Raw genomic sequence first — 16903 nt, forward strand, 5'->3', positions numbered from 1 at the left:
TGTCTCTGAGGCTGACATCCAAGGGGCACTGGAGCTGTAACTAGGGAGAAAGGGCGCAGATGGAGGTGGGTTGACCCATGTGGTGTGTCAGGGACCCCGTGGGTGAATGCGCAGCAGTAGTGAGGCTGGGGTTGGAAACAGGATAATAGTCAATCAGGAGGTTTAGCTGGGGCAAGCGAGGAACGGGAGGAGGGTGGGTGAGGGAGGTGAGTCAGAAGCGGGGATAGAAAAGAGTGCTGTGCGGCACACAGGACAATCATGGAGATGTGCAGGCACAGGCTTGCACACACACCAGCTCAGATATTCCAGGTAGAGACAGGCAGCAAGATGGAGACAGTGCAGAGTGTGACATTGAGACAGAGACATCGTGTGTTACCGTGGGAGGCACTTACATAGACACAGACTGAGACACACGGAGATAGAGTGAGAGATGAAGACAGAGCAGAGGAGTCAGCTTCTTAAAAAGAAAAGTGGGGGAGAGGGTGGGTGGAGGCCTTGGGACCTTGTGCAGCAGCCGGCTCAGGAGGGATGTGGGTGGAGGAAGCTGCCTCAGCTGGGGCTGGCAGGCTGCAGGACTAGATAAGGCTGCCTGCCAAAGGAAGGTAGGGAAGGAAAGCCTGGGAGGCTGCCCCTGTCCAGAGAACAATGGGTACTTGACTTCAGCAGGTCATTAAAGAGACAATGAATACAAAGAGCAGCAGAGGCTTCCCCAGGGAGAGCAAAGAAGCGGGATTATGGAGGGCCTGTCCCCACACTCCCGCCAGCCCAGTATACCATAGGAACGCTCCTGGTCTGGGGTCCAAGTCCCCCAGTTTTTCTGTGGTCCTCCCTCTACCTGGAAGATCGGCAGTGATTACCCTTTGTAGGAATGAATAAATATGGTGTATCTGTAAGTCTTGAGCCAGGGTGGTGGGTTTTAGCTACAATGGAGCTTCTAAGCAGGAGAGGCAGGAGAGAAAGCAAGCCCTGGTCATATACACAGCATCACACACATAAACCAACGTCTCACATAGCAGCTCTTCCTAAAATGATTGCTGACTTTTTTTTACATTAGAAAATGTAAAAGGAGAGTGGGTTGTGAAGGATACTTACTAAATTATAATGGTGATTGTCACTGAGGTAGTGGCGCCCTGACATCGCATATGGTGTGTAGATATTCATGTGTACATAGTTGTGTGTTGTCTGAGGTTTCTGTCCTGCCCAGTCCTGCAGTCATTCAGTCCCAAAGAATCAAACTTACTGGCCCAATATCTCAGGCTCTTCTTATTAACTAATTCTTTAAACTTATATTAGCCCATAATTCTTGTCTATGTTGGCCACGTGGCTAACATAGACAAGAATAATGGGCCAATATAAGATGTAAGAATTAGTTAATAAGAAGCCTGAGGTACTAGGCCAATCAGTTTATAACTAATGTGATTCCTTTGGTACTGAACCACTGAAGGACCGGGTGGGACAGAAACCTCTGTCAACATTTGTGTGTGCATATACATGCTGTGAAAACAGGAATGGTTGTTACTATATATCCTGGGCTTTGTTTTCTTGTGTCACTTTACTTATTTGTTTATCTATTTATTGTTTAATGGGCATTTTGGCTGCATATATGCTGGTGTACATGTGTGAGCAGTGTCCATGGAGGCCAACGGAGGGCATCGGATCCCTTTGGACCTACAGAGGGCAAAAGCCTCCATGTAGGTGCTGGGAATCGAACCTAGGTCTCCCGGCAGAGCACCCAGTGCTTTTAATGGCTGAGCCATCTCTCTCCTCAGCTGCAGTTCTGGCTTTGTTGTCTTATTTTTGAGTCAGGGCCTCACTTATTTTTCGAGACAGGGTTTCTCTGTGTAACCCTAGCTACCCTGGGACTCACTATGTAGACATGTTGACCTTGAACTCACAGAGCTCTGTCTGCCTTTGCTTCCTGAGTGGTGGGATAAGAGGTGTATGCTACCATGCGCGGTCCCAAGGGTCCCCCTCTGTAGTTCAGGCAGCATCGTTTCCAGTTTTATTTTTCCCATCTATCTTTTTAAAATGTTTTGTTTATTTATTCATTTGTTTATTGTGTGAGTGTGTGCACGTGTCTTGTGTGTGTGTGGAAGCCATAAAACAACCTCTGAAGGTTCATTCTCTCCTCCCACCACGTGGGTCTCGGGCAGTGAGCTCAGGATGTCAGGCTTGGCAACAGTCATGTGCTGAGCCATCGCTCTTTCAAGCTGGACTTCGAAATTTTTTCTCAGAAAAGGAGAGAGAGAGAGAGAGAGAGAGAGAGAGAGAGAGAGAGAGAGAGAGAGATCACCTCCCTCTCCTTTAGGTCTAACCTAAAGGGCTCCACATGCAGGAAATCCCCATTCCCATGATTCCCTGTGGTCTCCCCTTTGCTGCTCTGAGGGCTTTAAGAACTTTCCCCCTGTGTCTCCCCCTAAGGCAGCCTCTTCCTCCTGTGATATTACCAGCAAGGCTCTCATCATATCTCAGGTCCAACACACAATCATCTGGGGATGGGGAGGTGGGGGTGTAGACTCCTGAAGTCCCAAACAGCGCTTCTAGAGTGGGAGTGGGGTCAGGGGCAGCTGCTGTAGCGATGTTGGGAGGAATAAGAAAGCACTGGACACAATGTCCAGGGTACTGTACCACTGTATTTTAGCTAGTTGGTTGTAGCAGTGTTGCTAACAAGACCTACATCTTTGAAAGGGGCATATTAAAAGGGCTTAGTGAGTAAAAGCATGTACCCCCAGGCCTGGAGACTGAGTTCCACCCCCTGGAGAAGGAGAGAACTGATCTCTGCACATGCAATGCTGTGCATCCATTCACATCTGTACACACACACACTTAAAATGTTTCTTAAGACCTTCAGTCTTGCCAGCTAGTGGTGACACATGCCTTTAATCCCAGCACTCAGGAGGCAGAAGCAGGCAAATCTCTATGAGTTTGAGGCCAACCTGGTCTACAGAGTAAGTTCCAGGACAGCCAGGGCTGCACAGAGAAACCTTGTCTTGAAAAAAACCAAATCAAACCAAACCAAACCACACAGCCAAAGATCTGCGATCTTCAACCTCCAAACTCTACCAGCTCCCAGAGAATCACAGCTGCTGACAAAGTGAGGCATCTGTTGGGGGGAGCGGGGAGAAATGAGTCCTGCCTCCCCTCCCCTGCCCCCCCCCTCAGCCAGAGCATGCTGGCCAAAAGCTAGCCAGGTGAGACAGAAAGGCTGGCTGCCTCATATAAAGCCATAGCTGACAGTAACTCATGGAACTTGCGTGAGGGCAGGTTTAGGAACTGACCACTTAACTCTCACCACTTCTAGGACCTCCCCTGGTGTACCGAAGGTGACAGTGAGGCATAGGTGTGTGTGTGTACACGTGGGTGAGTTGCCCATCAAAAACAAAAGTGAGTGGCAGAACTGAGACTTGAGCCCACCTTTTGAGACTCCCTGTCCCCACACCCTGGTGGAGTCTCATCCTCATCTGTCAGATGCCACGTGGTGACTCTTAAGGCCCTGAGTTCAGAGATGTCCTTCAGTCTTCATCAGGCGTTAAAATCACAGGGGATGGGAAACAGGGAATGTTCCCAAAGGTCATCACTTAGATTCCCTGTTTTTAGTGAACTTAAGGCTTGAAGTATGCAAGTGATTTGGGGTTCCCTGCTTGAGGTTAATTTTAAAAACGGTAGATTCATCATAATTTCTCTTGGATTCTCAGAACCAATAGATTCCAACTTATAACAAGCAACTTGGTGTCTTGGGCATAGTTAGTGTGAGGAGAAGGGCAGCTTCCCACGGAGATGCAATACTGAACTGTGGGTGGCTGCAGTGGCCCTGCCTCTAACCTGCTTTCTTTCCTTCCACTCCCTTACCATCTGGTCAACCCTCCTCGGATAGCCTTTGCGGTGGGGTGGCCCTCCTCAAAGCCTCCAGTGACTCGGCCCACCTCCATTCCAGCAGAACCTAAGCACCCCTAGTTGGTCTTTCTCTATTTGACCAATTCTTCGGAATGCAAACCATGTCCTCCCTGGCAGAGATTCTACGACTCCCGAGAATAAGAAATTCGGCCCCAGGGACTGAACAGGAAGGACAGGTAAACTGGGCTCTCCTCCTTCCAGCTGGGTCCCCCTTGCTCTGCCATCCCCGCCCTACGGAGACTGCTCATTCTGTTTTTGCTGCCCAGAAAGCGCCAGACTTAAGCTACCAAATCTGCTTGGAGTAACCATCAGTGATTCCCCTAGATGAGTTAGTGGGGCAGGAAGACAGCGAATAAAGGGGGAAATTCCAGAGATTGGCACACAAAGGCGCGCGGGGTAGACTGGGAGCCGGAAGTTACCTGAGCACCATCAGCCCAGAGCAGACCCTAGAAAGCCCCGGTCGCCTGATCGGGAGAGGCGGGTCCTACGTGAATGACTCATATCTGAGGACCTGCTACACTGCTCTCCTTTCTTGCCTCCTTGGAGTCAGACTACCGGGGAGGAAAGGTCCAGCAACAACTCCCTCCTCGTCTCCCCTCTGATCTCCATCCCCTCCATTTCCGCTCCTGTCATTCGTGTGTCTCCGTTAAGGTTCATTGTAAAGAGGCGCGAAACCTGGGAACCCCGGTGCCTCATCTACAGACTCGGGTCCCAGCCTGACACCTCAGTGCTCACTGATTGCTGTCCTACTGCTCCCCACCCCCATGACTGATCTGATTGTGTGTAGTCTTTAATCCTTCTGCCCCGACTATGAGCGCTGAGAGGATAGGAACCTTTTTAACCTGCCCAGCCTGCTCTGTGCCAGGAACCAAGCCTCATGCACACTGTCCAATCGTCAAGGATCAATGAATGAACAAACGGGTTTAACACATTTGGCTGCTGGATGGGATAAGCTTATACATTCAGCAGACGCTTCAGCGTTTTGTCCGTACTTGGTGAGGATCTTCGAAGGCGGCTTCCACAGGTTCCAGAGGTGAACCAGTCACCACACGGTTGCTGACCTCACAGTCTGATGAAAGAGACATACACCAAGTAGTCATAAGATAATGCCCAGGGCAGGAAGACAAAGCCTGGAGCTAGAAAATAGAGGGATTTTTGTCAGGGAACACCTTTCTGAGGTGGCGTCTTAGTGGGATGAGACCGGACTTCTGAGAGACACCGCTCTCCCCTGCTCGGGGATGGCTGGACCAAGGGGCAGCCAGGTGTAGCAGACCCAGATTCTCCAGCCCTTCCCTCTGGAGCAAAGACTCAGGAGGGGGCCTCTGTGCCGTGGGTGCAGCTCAAGCTGCTCTTCGCAACAGCTGTGATTGGGTTCTTTCTGCGTGGCGAGAGTCAGTTGCTTTGTGCACCGAGGCCTCAGCTGATTGTGGCCGGCGCTTGGCACCCACAGTCCACGACCGCCAGGGTTTACCACGCACCCCCAGCACCCGGGCGGGCCGTGCGCAGCGCGCCAGCCCAATCTCGCCTCCTATATTCAGAGTTGATTAGACGCTATTTCTGCCTGGATTTTTCAGAAGGCTCAAGAGCTTTTTTAATCACTACAGTGGCTCATTACGCTTTTGCAGTGACACTCATGTCCTTCAGTTCTCTTCTCAGATTAGATTCTATAGTCAGATGAATATTGGATGATTTCATTACATACAAATGCAATCAACAGTTTTGCATAAATTTCTTCTCTTTTCTCGAGTTTCAATTGACCCCAGCACCCATGGTGGCAGGCGCGATCCACATGCAAATGAGCTGGGTTTGCAGCCGAGGGGAGGGGCTGAGAGGAGGCGGGCACTAGCTCTAGCCGGGGAGGCAGCAGTCTTGATTGCTCAGGCTTTGGGTAAGGGGCTTCGAGGAGCAGGAGGGTGGAGGGAGGCTTGTAGCTAGCCTTACGCTGGTACAGGACTCCCAGTCTGCACGAAGTTCTCCAAGTGACCTGAGGCACAGGCATGCTCAGAATGGAGATTCTCTGCCTGGGCCCAAAATGGACGTGGAGTGCCTGACCTCTGCACCTGAGCTCGTGGCGCGACGCTAGAGGTGACTTGGTGGAGGCTCTTTAACAACACATGTTTTAGTGTCCTAACTAGCTGATGGGATGCCCCGTACATTCCTGCTACATGGTGGCTCTGACCAGTTGAGAGCCCACGGTGCTGTTATTATAGCATCATTTCTGTGGGCAGCTTATGCTGTGCTTCTGAAAACAATCAGCAAATGGAAAAAGCCAGCCTAAGGCATAGGCAGAGTTTGGAAGCTGTCTCATAGCTGTTCTCAGCGTCTCTTTCTGGATTTCTTCAGTCCTTTTGTGATGAAGGAAGAGTCTGAGACCCAGAAAGAGTCATGTGGACAACTCAAGCTATCGGGTATTCATCGGCGATGTGATCAGATCGGCCATTATCCTGACACGAAGGAACCAGCTGGGGCACATAAAGAGGACAGAACCATGGCTGACTGCTCTCTTGTCCGCAGGGTGGGGCTAGGAGAGCTCAAGGCCCTCACCACTCAGCACTTGGATGGACTAGGGTGATGGTGTCTCTCCACCTTTAGGTCTGAGCCGCTTTGCCAACTTCCGAGCCATAAGCACTCCAACTCCAGCACAGAGGGACTGCACCCTCCCCCAACCTTGAACTGTGCTGCGCTGCACCCTTCTCCCCCCACCTTGAACTGTGGTACATGTAGGTACATACTGTCACAAATAACCCTGTGACAGCCTTACATGGAAGGACTCTTCCCCATACAGTTAGTGGTCTACCCAGGCCAGCAACTTCTCTGAGCCCATCTCTTCCTCTGTAAGATGCAGGTAGCAGTCCTTCCTTGCCAGCTGTCATCCGGTTAGCTGTGGTGGTCCCTGGTCCTGACCTGAGCACAAAGTAGGGGCTCACTCAGTAGTGAGTTGCAGAACCTAAGCATGTGGACCCGGGCGTGGAGAGGGGTGGGCGTCAGGAGTGGCATGAGAGACAGTGTGTGGACGAAGGAAGCCCTGAAACAGGGGCATAAATGCCCAGTGCAGCTGCAGCCAGGGATCCCAAGGAAGTCAAACAGCAGATGGCACAGGCTGCACCTTGCAGTATGGGGATCAGACTGGAGGGCTGGGCTGTTTTAAGTTGGGCACTCTCTGCATCAGGGAAAGGAATGACCGAGGACCTTACTGGGTGTCAGTAGTACTCCAGGCAGTGCCCACAGCAGACCAGCCGCCCCAGGTAGAGGCCTTGCCTGTCACTCACACTGGCCCATTTAGCTCCACTTTCAGAAGGGCAAACTGAGGCCCAGAGGAAGGGAGGCCACACTGTCACGGGCCACACAGCTGGGCAGTGTCCTATCTGGGATCCAAACCCTAGTTTAGCTGGCTTCAGAACTGGGAGATCATATGACACTGTCTTCCAAAGATAGGGCCCTGCATCTCTGGGAAGGAGAAGCTGTAGGCACAGAGTGAGGGAGTAAAGAGGGTCTCACTGGAAGCTCTGGACAAATAGACTAGGATGGAGCCTGGCCTGAAGGAATCAGGGAGGACATTTCTGGTACTGGTCGGGAGGGTGATGGGTGGGCTGTCACTAGGGCCTGAGGGGAGTGGCTATGCTGCCTGGTGACCTGGCTCTGGGGCTTCTGACCCTGACCTGTGTTTAAGGAGGTCCATTTCCCCTCCCCATTTGGTGTAGTTAATGCCTCTATCTTGGTCCTCCAGGAAAGTCCCAGTGACGTGACACCACACTGCCTACCTCCATGCTTCTCCCTTTCGCTGTAGGACGTTGACCAGGTAGACTGTACCATCTTCTGACCCCTGTGTGCTTCTGCTGTGAGGTGGGGCTGGCAGTGCCCACAAGCACAGGGTACAGAGCAGGCGCTGGTCAGAGGAGCTGTACCTCTGGACCAGGCCCAGAGCCCATTTCAGAATATCGAAAGGAAAAACTGCTGTTTCTGTTCCCGTCTTTCTCCTCATTGAACCTAGCCCGTGATGGCTCCTCAGCTGTAGACTAAGGATTGCCCATTTACAATGCCTGCCCTAATCAGAGAAGCTTTGAATCCTTTAGCGAATAGTCTAGAAGAGGACTGGGAATGGCTCACTTGGGAGAGTGCTTACATAGCACATATGAGGCCCTGGGTTTGATTCCCAGCACTAATAAAACTGTAATCCCCAGCACTTGGGAGGTGGAAGGAGAAAACCAGAGGTCCAAGGTCATTCCTGGCTACACAGCAAGTTCAGGGCCAGTCTGTGCTACATGAGATCCAGTTTTTCAGTCAGCCATTCAGCCTGCCAGTAAGTCAAAAAGACCAGCTCCCATACCCTCTGGGGCCTGGGCGGCTCTGATGAGCAAGCTCACACTAAACACAAGTATGTGTACCAGGTCACTAGAGAAAATATCCAAACAGCCCCCTCACGCTGGGTCAATTTTAACAGACACATGAAGACCACTGAGGTTTCTGAGTGTCAGCGCTGTGGAGAAGGTGGGCTTGTGGGGCTGATGTGAGGGACAGCTGAGTCACTCTAGCAGGGTGTTTAAACCCAGGCCTGGCACACAGTGGGTCCCTTGCTTGTTCAAGACTCTCTGGTGGTTCCAGTGTCCTCAGGATAAAGCACTGTCAGGGCCTGGGCCGTCTTAGGTGTCACATTGTCCTGGCACCCCAAACTTTATCTTCAATCATCTTATTGTTCCTTCTGCTTCAGTTCCTTCCACACATGGGGTCTTTTTTTCTGCAGACTGCCACAATGGTTGGGTCTTCCATCTGAAGTGGACCTCCCCACCCCCTCCCTCCTAACTCTACATGACCCTGTAGGTTGAATGGCTCTACTCTAACACATAGCAAGGGCTGTCAAAGCCCGCAGGTCTCCCCTTGAGATGGGTCTCCCAGAGGGCAGTGGCCCCGTGTGTAGTCTCTCCTGACACACGGCTGGTGTGCAAGGGACGGATTCCCTCATCTAGCAACGATGCAGGAACTGAGTATGTGTTTCTTGAATGAATAACTGAAACACAGCTTTGGGAGGAGGATCCCCCTTAGAGACCCCCTGTGTACCCTGAGATTCCTGACATGCTTTTTTTCCCTCCCAGAATTCTTTAAGTGAATTTTATAAAGGAGACCATGTCTGCGCAGAGCCTGCAGGATTGGTGCGGTAGTATCGGTCTGTCAGGCAGAATCCACTAGTCCAGGTTTGGTTGAGGCCTCTAGGGCCTGGGGGGCTGCAGTGGAGTGAAGGAGGCCTCAGGGCTCTGGGGCAATTGCTATAAAGTAAACTCCATAATCAGGTAAATGCATGCATGCGAAGGATGGTCCCCCCGCAGCTGTGGGCGTCCTCTGGCCAGCCGGAGGGGACCTGCCTAATCTCAGTGTAATGAAAACGTGGGTCTAATTACATCAGCAGACCAGGGCCAGGCTGAGACTGGAGGGGGGAGTCCGTCCTGGCAGCGGAATTAGAACATTTAAACTGTCAGGCTGAATCTCGGAGAGGCCTGATTACCTGGACTGTGAAGACGCTGCTTTGGTTTTGTGTCGACTATAATTTCCTGGTCATCAGGCGTGAAGCCAGTGGCCACCTTCTTTCTCTTGCAATGGGGGTCTGCTTTGCTGAGCCCTGTTTCCCTGCCAGACCCACCCAGAAGAACCGGTCTGAGCATCAATAAGGACAGGGAAACTGGAACACAAATCACCCGTGCCGGCTATGTGTGTTGTCTGCCCTTGGTTTATAGATTGCTAGGACTTTGTCCACTAGTAGAATACGACGACACAGTGAAGGACCTGTGTATGGCATTCGTGGTATGCACTCTGTATGTGGGGTACATGGAACGCAGGTGTGAAGATAGCTGTAAGTGACACACAAGTTTCTGTGTGAACGGTATGAAGCTAATCCATCTATTTGGCCCATGCGGAGGGGGTCACAAACTTGTGCACTATATTCATGTTGTCTGGATATCAGATATAGTACATATATAGTACATATATGCGCCATGTGTACATAGGTTATATGAGGTGTGTGTTCACAGTGCAATGTGCCGGGCTTTAAATACCATGAGAACATGGGTCAAATCCCTCTGCTCGAGTGGGCTGCCTGGACATGGAAGGTATATAGCTGCTGGATGAGTTTATATAAAAGGCACCTGAGAGCTGTGTGATGCATGTCAAAGCTGTGAGCATAGACTATCTGGAGTGTGTGTGTGTGTGTGTGTGTGTGTGTGAGTGAGTGTGTGCATGTGAGAGAGTTTGTGTGCATGCGTGAGTGTGGTGGTGTGAGTGTGTGTGCACGTATGTGTGCACGCATGTGTGAGTGTGTGCTCTCCTACCGTGTCATCAGGGTCATGAACTTTGCATCAGTACCTGGAGCACTTCAGAAGCCTACCCTGTCACGTGATGCAGATTTGGGATCACCACTGACTGGTTGTGGAGCACGGGTGTATTTTTTACTTTCACTGTTTCTGACTAAGACACTTGATAGAAATAACTTAGCAGAAGGGTTGCGACCAGTGAGGTGGCTCCGTGCTGACTTGGATCTGATCTCTGGAACCAGCCTGGTGGGTAGATAGAGCCAAGCCCATGGGCTGGCCTCTGATCCCCGTGGACATATTGCATGCCCCCATCACAAATTCAGATAAATGTAAAAATACCCCTTTCCTCTTATTTTGCCTGTTATTGTTTTATATTATTTTATCTCACAGTTTGTAGGAACAGTCAACCATGGTCAAAAGGCGTGGTCTCCAGTCAGGAAGCAGGGAGTGATGCCGTTGCTGCTGTTCCACAGCCCTTCCCAACTAACCCACCCCAGTTAACCCATCCACCAGCTCCCTCACAGACAAGCCCAGAGACTGGTCTCCATGGTAATTCTAGACAACATCAAATTGACAATGTTAGCCAGCAGGGTAGATGTGTCACTCCACCCCTCTGAGCTAGAATCCCTCAGTTAGGTGCCGAACACATAGATGTCTACTGCTGTACCGTGTGCTCATTACATTTAACCGATGGGGAGACAGAAGCCCTGGGCTGCCTAGGTAACAGTGAAGCAGGCAAACCCAGCGGTCCGAGTGCAGCGCAGTGTTGCACCGCTAGGCTCCATGTTGCACCTACGATGCAGATGCATCCTAAATTCCCAGTTCACCACATGGCCAGAACCCAGTAAATGTCATAGGCATGGGATATGTGCACATGGGGTGTACCAAACAACTTTGAGAATGTGTGAAAAACAGGCAGAAAGCTCATCTATGCTCAACACAGAAATGTGTGTCGATTATGTTTTTAAAGGTCTTATGATCCATAATATATGCACATACATTTCACAGGAAGATCACAAGATGTGCAAATTCATGTAGAATGATGTCCCGAGATGTCTGTCAGGAAAAACACGTATTCAACATCTATGACACAGATGAACCTTCGCAGGGTAGTGACAGTCACCCAAGGAGCAGGCATGGTCCTGGCTGGTATAGTCAGAGTGGGCACACATATTGTACATGTGTAGTGCTTACATGTATGTGGCCGTATGCATACATACAATGGCACTGTGTCTGGATATGTTGGCATGCTGTATCTACTTTTGAGATGCATCTGTTTATTAGTGATTCATGCTCTGTTCCTCATGTCACCTTGAAGGTAAATTGTTAACAACCTCTGTATCTAAGACAGCCCCATCTCCATGCCAATCCCGTCCTTATTGTGTTCTATAAAATATAACGTAACTTTAACGTGAGGCATCATTCGTTCTGAGTGTATTGTATATGTTTTTATGGTGCAGTGGTGTGTGACCACGCAGCTGTGCAGAGGTCAGAGGGAACAGGTTTGGTGAACTTCTAGGAGCTGCCTGTTTTCCAACACAAGTTGCAGAGGCCCAGGCACCTAGATGACACTATGTAGATGATGAGGATTCGAACTAAGGCCCTCGCGATTGCACAGTGACTGACAGCCCATGGCTTGCTTTCTTCCTCACTAGCCTCGGTTCCCAGTGTCTTGCAAAGGGCCTGGGCTTGCTGCAGAGGCCAGAACTACGTTTGCTGAGGCTTCGGGTGCTGCACAGCAGATCTCTTCCTGCGCCAGGCACTGGGCGGGTGCGACAAGCTCACGTGACAGGCGCAGCGTAGAAGCGGAGGAGGGGGGTCACTCCGGCGCGCTGCCTGGCGGTCAGTGGAGCCTCGTCCCCGCGGTCTCCAAGGGCGCGACCTCGTGTACCCGCGCGGGGGACCCGGGTTCTGCGCGTTTCCCGGCGGCCGCGGGGCAGGCAGGAAGCGGCGCATTGTTCCCTGGCCGAGGCCAGAGGGGAGTTCCCGGCCGCACATAGAAGGGTGAAAGCTGTACCCGCTGCGACCTGCACCCCGCAGACCCCGGCTTACTTTCTGCCCCGAAACCCGAGGATCTAGGTTCGAATCCCTGTCTGAAGTCTCCCTTAATTTTCCCTGAGATGCCCTTAACTCCAGCGGCCGGCTGCAAGCTCCCTCCAGCCCACTTGCTCCTCAGCCCACTTGCTCCTCAGCCCACTTGCTAAGTGGAATTTTAGCAATAGGAGAGAAACTAGCAGTAACACAGCTCTATTGAGGTCTCTTGGTGCAAAAGAGGCTCTCACACTGGAGCCTAAAAGACCCTCGTCTGGGCAGAATTTTGCTTGTGAGCACTGTGGTGGATGGGGAAACTGAAGCCTGGGGGAAGACAATACTGGCTTTAGGTCGCCTACCATAAAGTCTTGCTAGCTGCCAAGTTTGACAACCCTAGGGACTCTCTCTCTTGGTATGTGCGCCCTGGACAGACACCTTTGTCGTTATAGGTTGTAGTGGATCGAATTGACACTACCCCGTGGGAGTGAGCCCGCTGCACACCGCAGCTCCCTGAATCCCCATACCTTCCGCAGTGAGGCCGGGAGAGTCCGGGGCCCAGAGAGGTCAAGTGAATCACAGCCAAAAGGTTGTGAAGTAAGGCCCTGACCTCCACCCGCGCCTTGTACCTGGACGTCCTTTCTGAATACATCCTTTCTCCTGCCTATTGAGATATTGGGGACCTGCCCTGAAGCTCCTTGGCTGGCTGGGCCTAGAGATTCTGATTATGGAGGAACTGCCTCCTTTCCACCCCTGCCCCCACCCGGCAACCCTACACCGAGGGTAATTGAGATCAGATGTGGTTGTGACCCAAGGAATGCTCCCGGGAACCTGGAAGCATTTATTGTCTGCAAGGGAATCCAGGTCTCTCTCCCTGCTGCCCTCCCCCTCCCTCCCTCTTTCTCCCCCCCCCCCCCCACGGTCCCCTCCCCAGGCGGAGCCTCGGGTACTGCCTGGGGTTAGAGCGGGGCCCTGATGAATAGGGCTGCTGAAAGCGCCGTCCAGGCTTCCTGCTTCCTGGGGATACTGTTACAGGGGGCCAGACTTCCTGCCCCTCTTGGCAGCCTCTCTTTCCAGAGTGGATCTGCAAGCTCTCGGGGTAGGAGCTGAGCAGCTGGCCCAAGTTCAGTCACACAGGCTCAAATGTCACCTCCACAGGGAGGCCCTCCCTGACCACCCCCTAGGAACCAGCCCACCTACGGGCAGTCCTTTATTCAGCTATGCAAGCTGTGTTTACCTTAAGGGTGGCAGGGGCTTTGCTTTGCTCACAATCAGGGGTCTTGGTGCTGTGCCCAGACATAGTGGGTGCTCAGCAAACACCAACTAAATGATGGGGCCTCTGCATGAGTGACTCTATGACCTCTGGCAGACGAACATGACCTTGAAGCTCCATTTCTGACCTCCAGACCCCAGCTCAGCACAACTTCACCCTTTTTTGGTTCTAAACTCCAGTTTCTGTGGCTTCCTGTCCACTATCGCCGGCCCCACTGGGGAGCTCCAGGCTCCCAATCATGTGATTGTCACCTGCCTTGTCCCCTCCTGCTGCCCCCAGGACACCCCTGCAGATCCCTAGCTTTGAAGGACATAGTTTGAAAACTCAATTCCTTGTTTTTTTTTTCAAAATAATTTACCCCCCCTGCCTGTGTGTATGTGTGTGTGTGTGTATGTGTATGTGTGTGTGTGTGTGTGTGTGTGTGTGTGTGAGAGAGAGAGAGAGAGAGAGAGAGAGAGAGAGAGAGAGAGAGAGAACAGTTTGCAGGAGTAGCTTTTCTCCCTCCACTATGTGGGTCTGGAGGACTGAACTCAAGTGTCAGGCTTGGCAGCAAACACCTCGACCTGCTGATCCACCTCACCAGCCCCAGTCTTTCTCACTGTTGTTTTGGGTAATGTTGCCTTTTCTGAGTGTGTGGCTGCAGTGTGTCTGTCCATCACTTTCTCCCTGCACCAGCACAAATGGACTGGTCTTGGTGCTAATCCCTGGCCTCTAGCTTCTCCTCTCCATCTGCTAGCAGCCTGGCACAGCTGCAGGGGCACAGGCAGGGTGCCTGGCAGCAGAGCACTTCGTGTGCCTGTGGGGGAGACCCCCTGTGAGAGCACAGAGCTCTTCCAGGCTGCAGCTCCTGTGAAGAGAAAGGGCCCTCGACCTAAGAAGGGACCGAAGAAGGGATGTCTTTCTGACCGACGGCTAAAGCCTTGTTCCTGGATGCTTGTTGTCTGGAATTCGGCCCCACCTTCACGTCTTCCTCACTGCTGATCCCAGGCCCTGGAACTGTGTCTTGTGGCTAGTAACTGCTCAGTGACAGCCATGGCAGTTTCCTGCATTTGCCCTGTGATGAGTTTAACAGTCCTCAGCCACCGTCTCAGCATTGACAGCGATCCCTGCACAGAAAGCGCGCATTCCGTTTGCTCAGGTCTCTGTGAGCTTCCCCCACCCCCTTCCACGTGGGTGAGGCCGGGCATGCCGCTGTCAGGCAGGCAAACATAGTCCTTCACCCTAGACACACTCAGGATCTGCTTGTTCCAAGTGCTTGGTATCTGTTGGAGGGCCAAGGTGCAAGTGACAATGTGGGAAGAGGAGCCACTTTCCTCAGAGACTTTCCTTCCCGAGGGAGCTGCTGGTGGTGGTGGGGTTTCCCATCATAACACTAAGGCTGTACACAGATGGCCCGGTGGTGATGGGGTGAGTGGGAGAGGTGAGAGGTCTCAGGTCTCAATGGCAGGTGAGGGGTTTTCAAGCTTCTCAAGAGGATTCTGTTCCAACAATAGTAGGTCAGCGTAAATCTGGTCTCAGTTTTACACTGTGGCTCGAGTTGGGGTATCGGCTACTTTGTTTAAAACAAAAACTGTGCCTCAAAATCTGTTTCCCACAGCTCTTGGAGATGAACATGTAAATTCCCTAAGGAGCTTCACAGAATAGACACCTACTGTGGCTAGGCAGTAAGGAGCCCCTAAGTCGCCTGCCTTCTCCACCTGGTCCTTTGGACCCTGTGCCTCCCGAGGGGCGCTGGTGGAGGTCCCATCCTAGTTCCTCTGTGGTCGGGGCAGACAGACCGCCCGAAGCTTGGCCCCTAGGAAGCCCTTCTTCAGCTTGCCTTGAGCGAGCATACCTAAAAAAGGTGGCCTTATGCTGCCACCTGGTGGTCACTCCAGAGCAATGTTCTGTGCAGAGGATTTTGCGCAGTCCTGCCCCTAGCGTCTCTGGAGACCTTTACTGCGGAAGGATCCTGTCACGTGGTTTGTTTTCTGCAATTCCTAAGCCTGGGTACTGGGCACCCTGGCTGTCAATGCAGCAGTCTGGAGTTCATTCTTGGTTCCTCCCTCTTTCTGCATCACAAATCCAGACTGTCCCCGTGGGAAATGTAAAGAAACACAGTATCTTTTCTCTTCGAGGGTTAAACCAGACATTTCATTTAAAAAAAATGTAAAGAAGCTGGTAGGCAGAAACTCAAATTCCTTCAAGGTCAGCATTTCTTTCCTCAATTTAAATTTTTGTTAGTGTGTGTGTGTGTGTGTGTGTGTGTGTGTGTGTGTGTGTTGCCTGTAGTGCAGTGCTCCCAGTGCCCAGACAGGCCAAAAGAGGGCGTCGGATTCCTTAGGACTGGAGGTGGTTGTGCCACTACGTGGGTTCTGGAAGTCAAATCTGGGTCCTATCAAAGTGCACCGGTGCTCTTAACCACGAAGCTTTCTCTACAGCCCCAGGGCCAGCACTTTCTGAAAAAAAAAAAAAAAAAGTGTACTAGGGGCTCACAATTGCTTTCTGATTATCAGTGGTGGCACTTTAAATTAGCCAGTCACGGAAGAATATGAGGCGGAGCTCTGATGCAGGGAACTCCACCCTCTGTAATGGGAGTGAAAACCCAGTCCAAACCATGTAACAGGTGGTCTCCACTTGGTTAGATGAGGCTGCGCAGTCTCTGCAGAGTTGGTTAGATGAGGCTGCGCATCCCCTGCAGAGCCGGTTAGATGATTCTGTGTAGTCTCTGCAGAGCTGGCTAGATGAGGCTGCACACCCTCTGGAGAGTCAGATGAGGCTGCGCACCCTCTGCAGAGTTGGTTAGACGAGGCTGTGCAGTCTCTGCAGAGACGGTTAGATGAGGGTGCGTACCCACTGCAGAGTCAGTTAGATGAGGGTGCACACCCTCTGCAGAGCCGGCTAGATGAGGCTGCGCACCCTCTGCAGAGTCAAACTTGTTTACTCTGGACTGTGTGGCTGTTTTCTTGGTACCCCAGACCCATTAGGCAGATACAGAATGTGTCCCTTGCAGTTCATCTTCAAGGCAGCTCAGCTCCACCCCCACCTCTCCCTGCTCCTTGCAGCCAGCCCTGGCCCGGCAGTGCCCCACAATGGCTCATGCTGTATTCCACTGCTTGGTTCCCACTTTCAGAGCTTACTTTTGTCATTGGACACCCCTGTGACCTCAGTCAGGTTGCTTGACAGTGTCCCAAACTGGAAAGCAAGCTGGAAATGAAAATCATGCCTTCTTCAGGGGGTTATTTTTAGGGTGCCATATAAAAAATTAAAAATGCCATATAAGAAGTTGTGCTGAGTTGGGGCCGTCTACAAGATTGGAGGCACTGTGCTAGGCAAGACCACCCTCACATGACACCCCAGCTGTAAGCTGGGAGGCTCCTCCAGCCATTCTCAGGTTTGAGACTTTTCTAGAAAGACTCACAGAACTCCC

Source organism: Arvicola amphibius, chromosome 7, assembly GCF_903992535.2.
Source record: "Arvicola amphibius chromosome 7, mArvAmp1.2, whole genome shotgun sequence".
NCBI lineage: Eukaryota > Metazoa > Chordata > Mammalia > Rodentia > Cricetidae > Arvicola > Arvicola amphibius.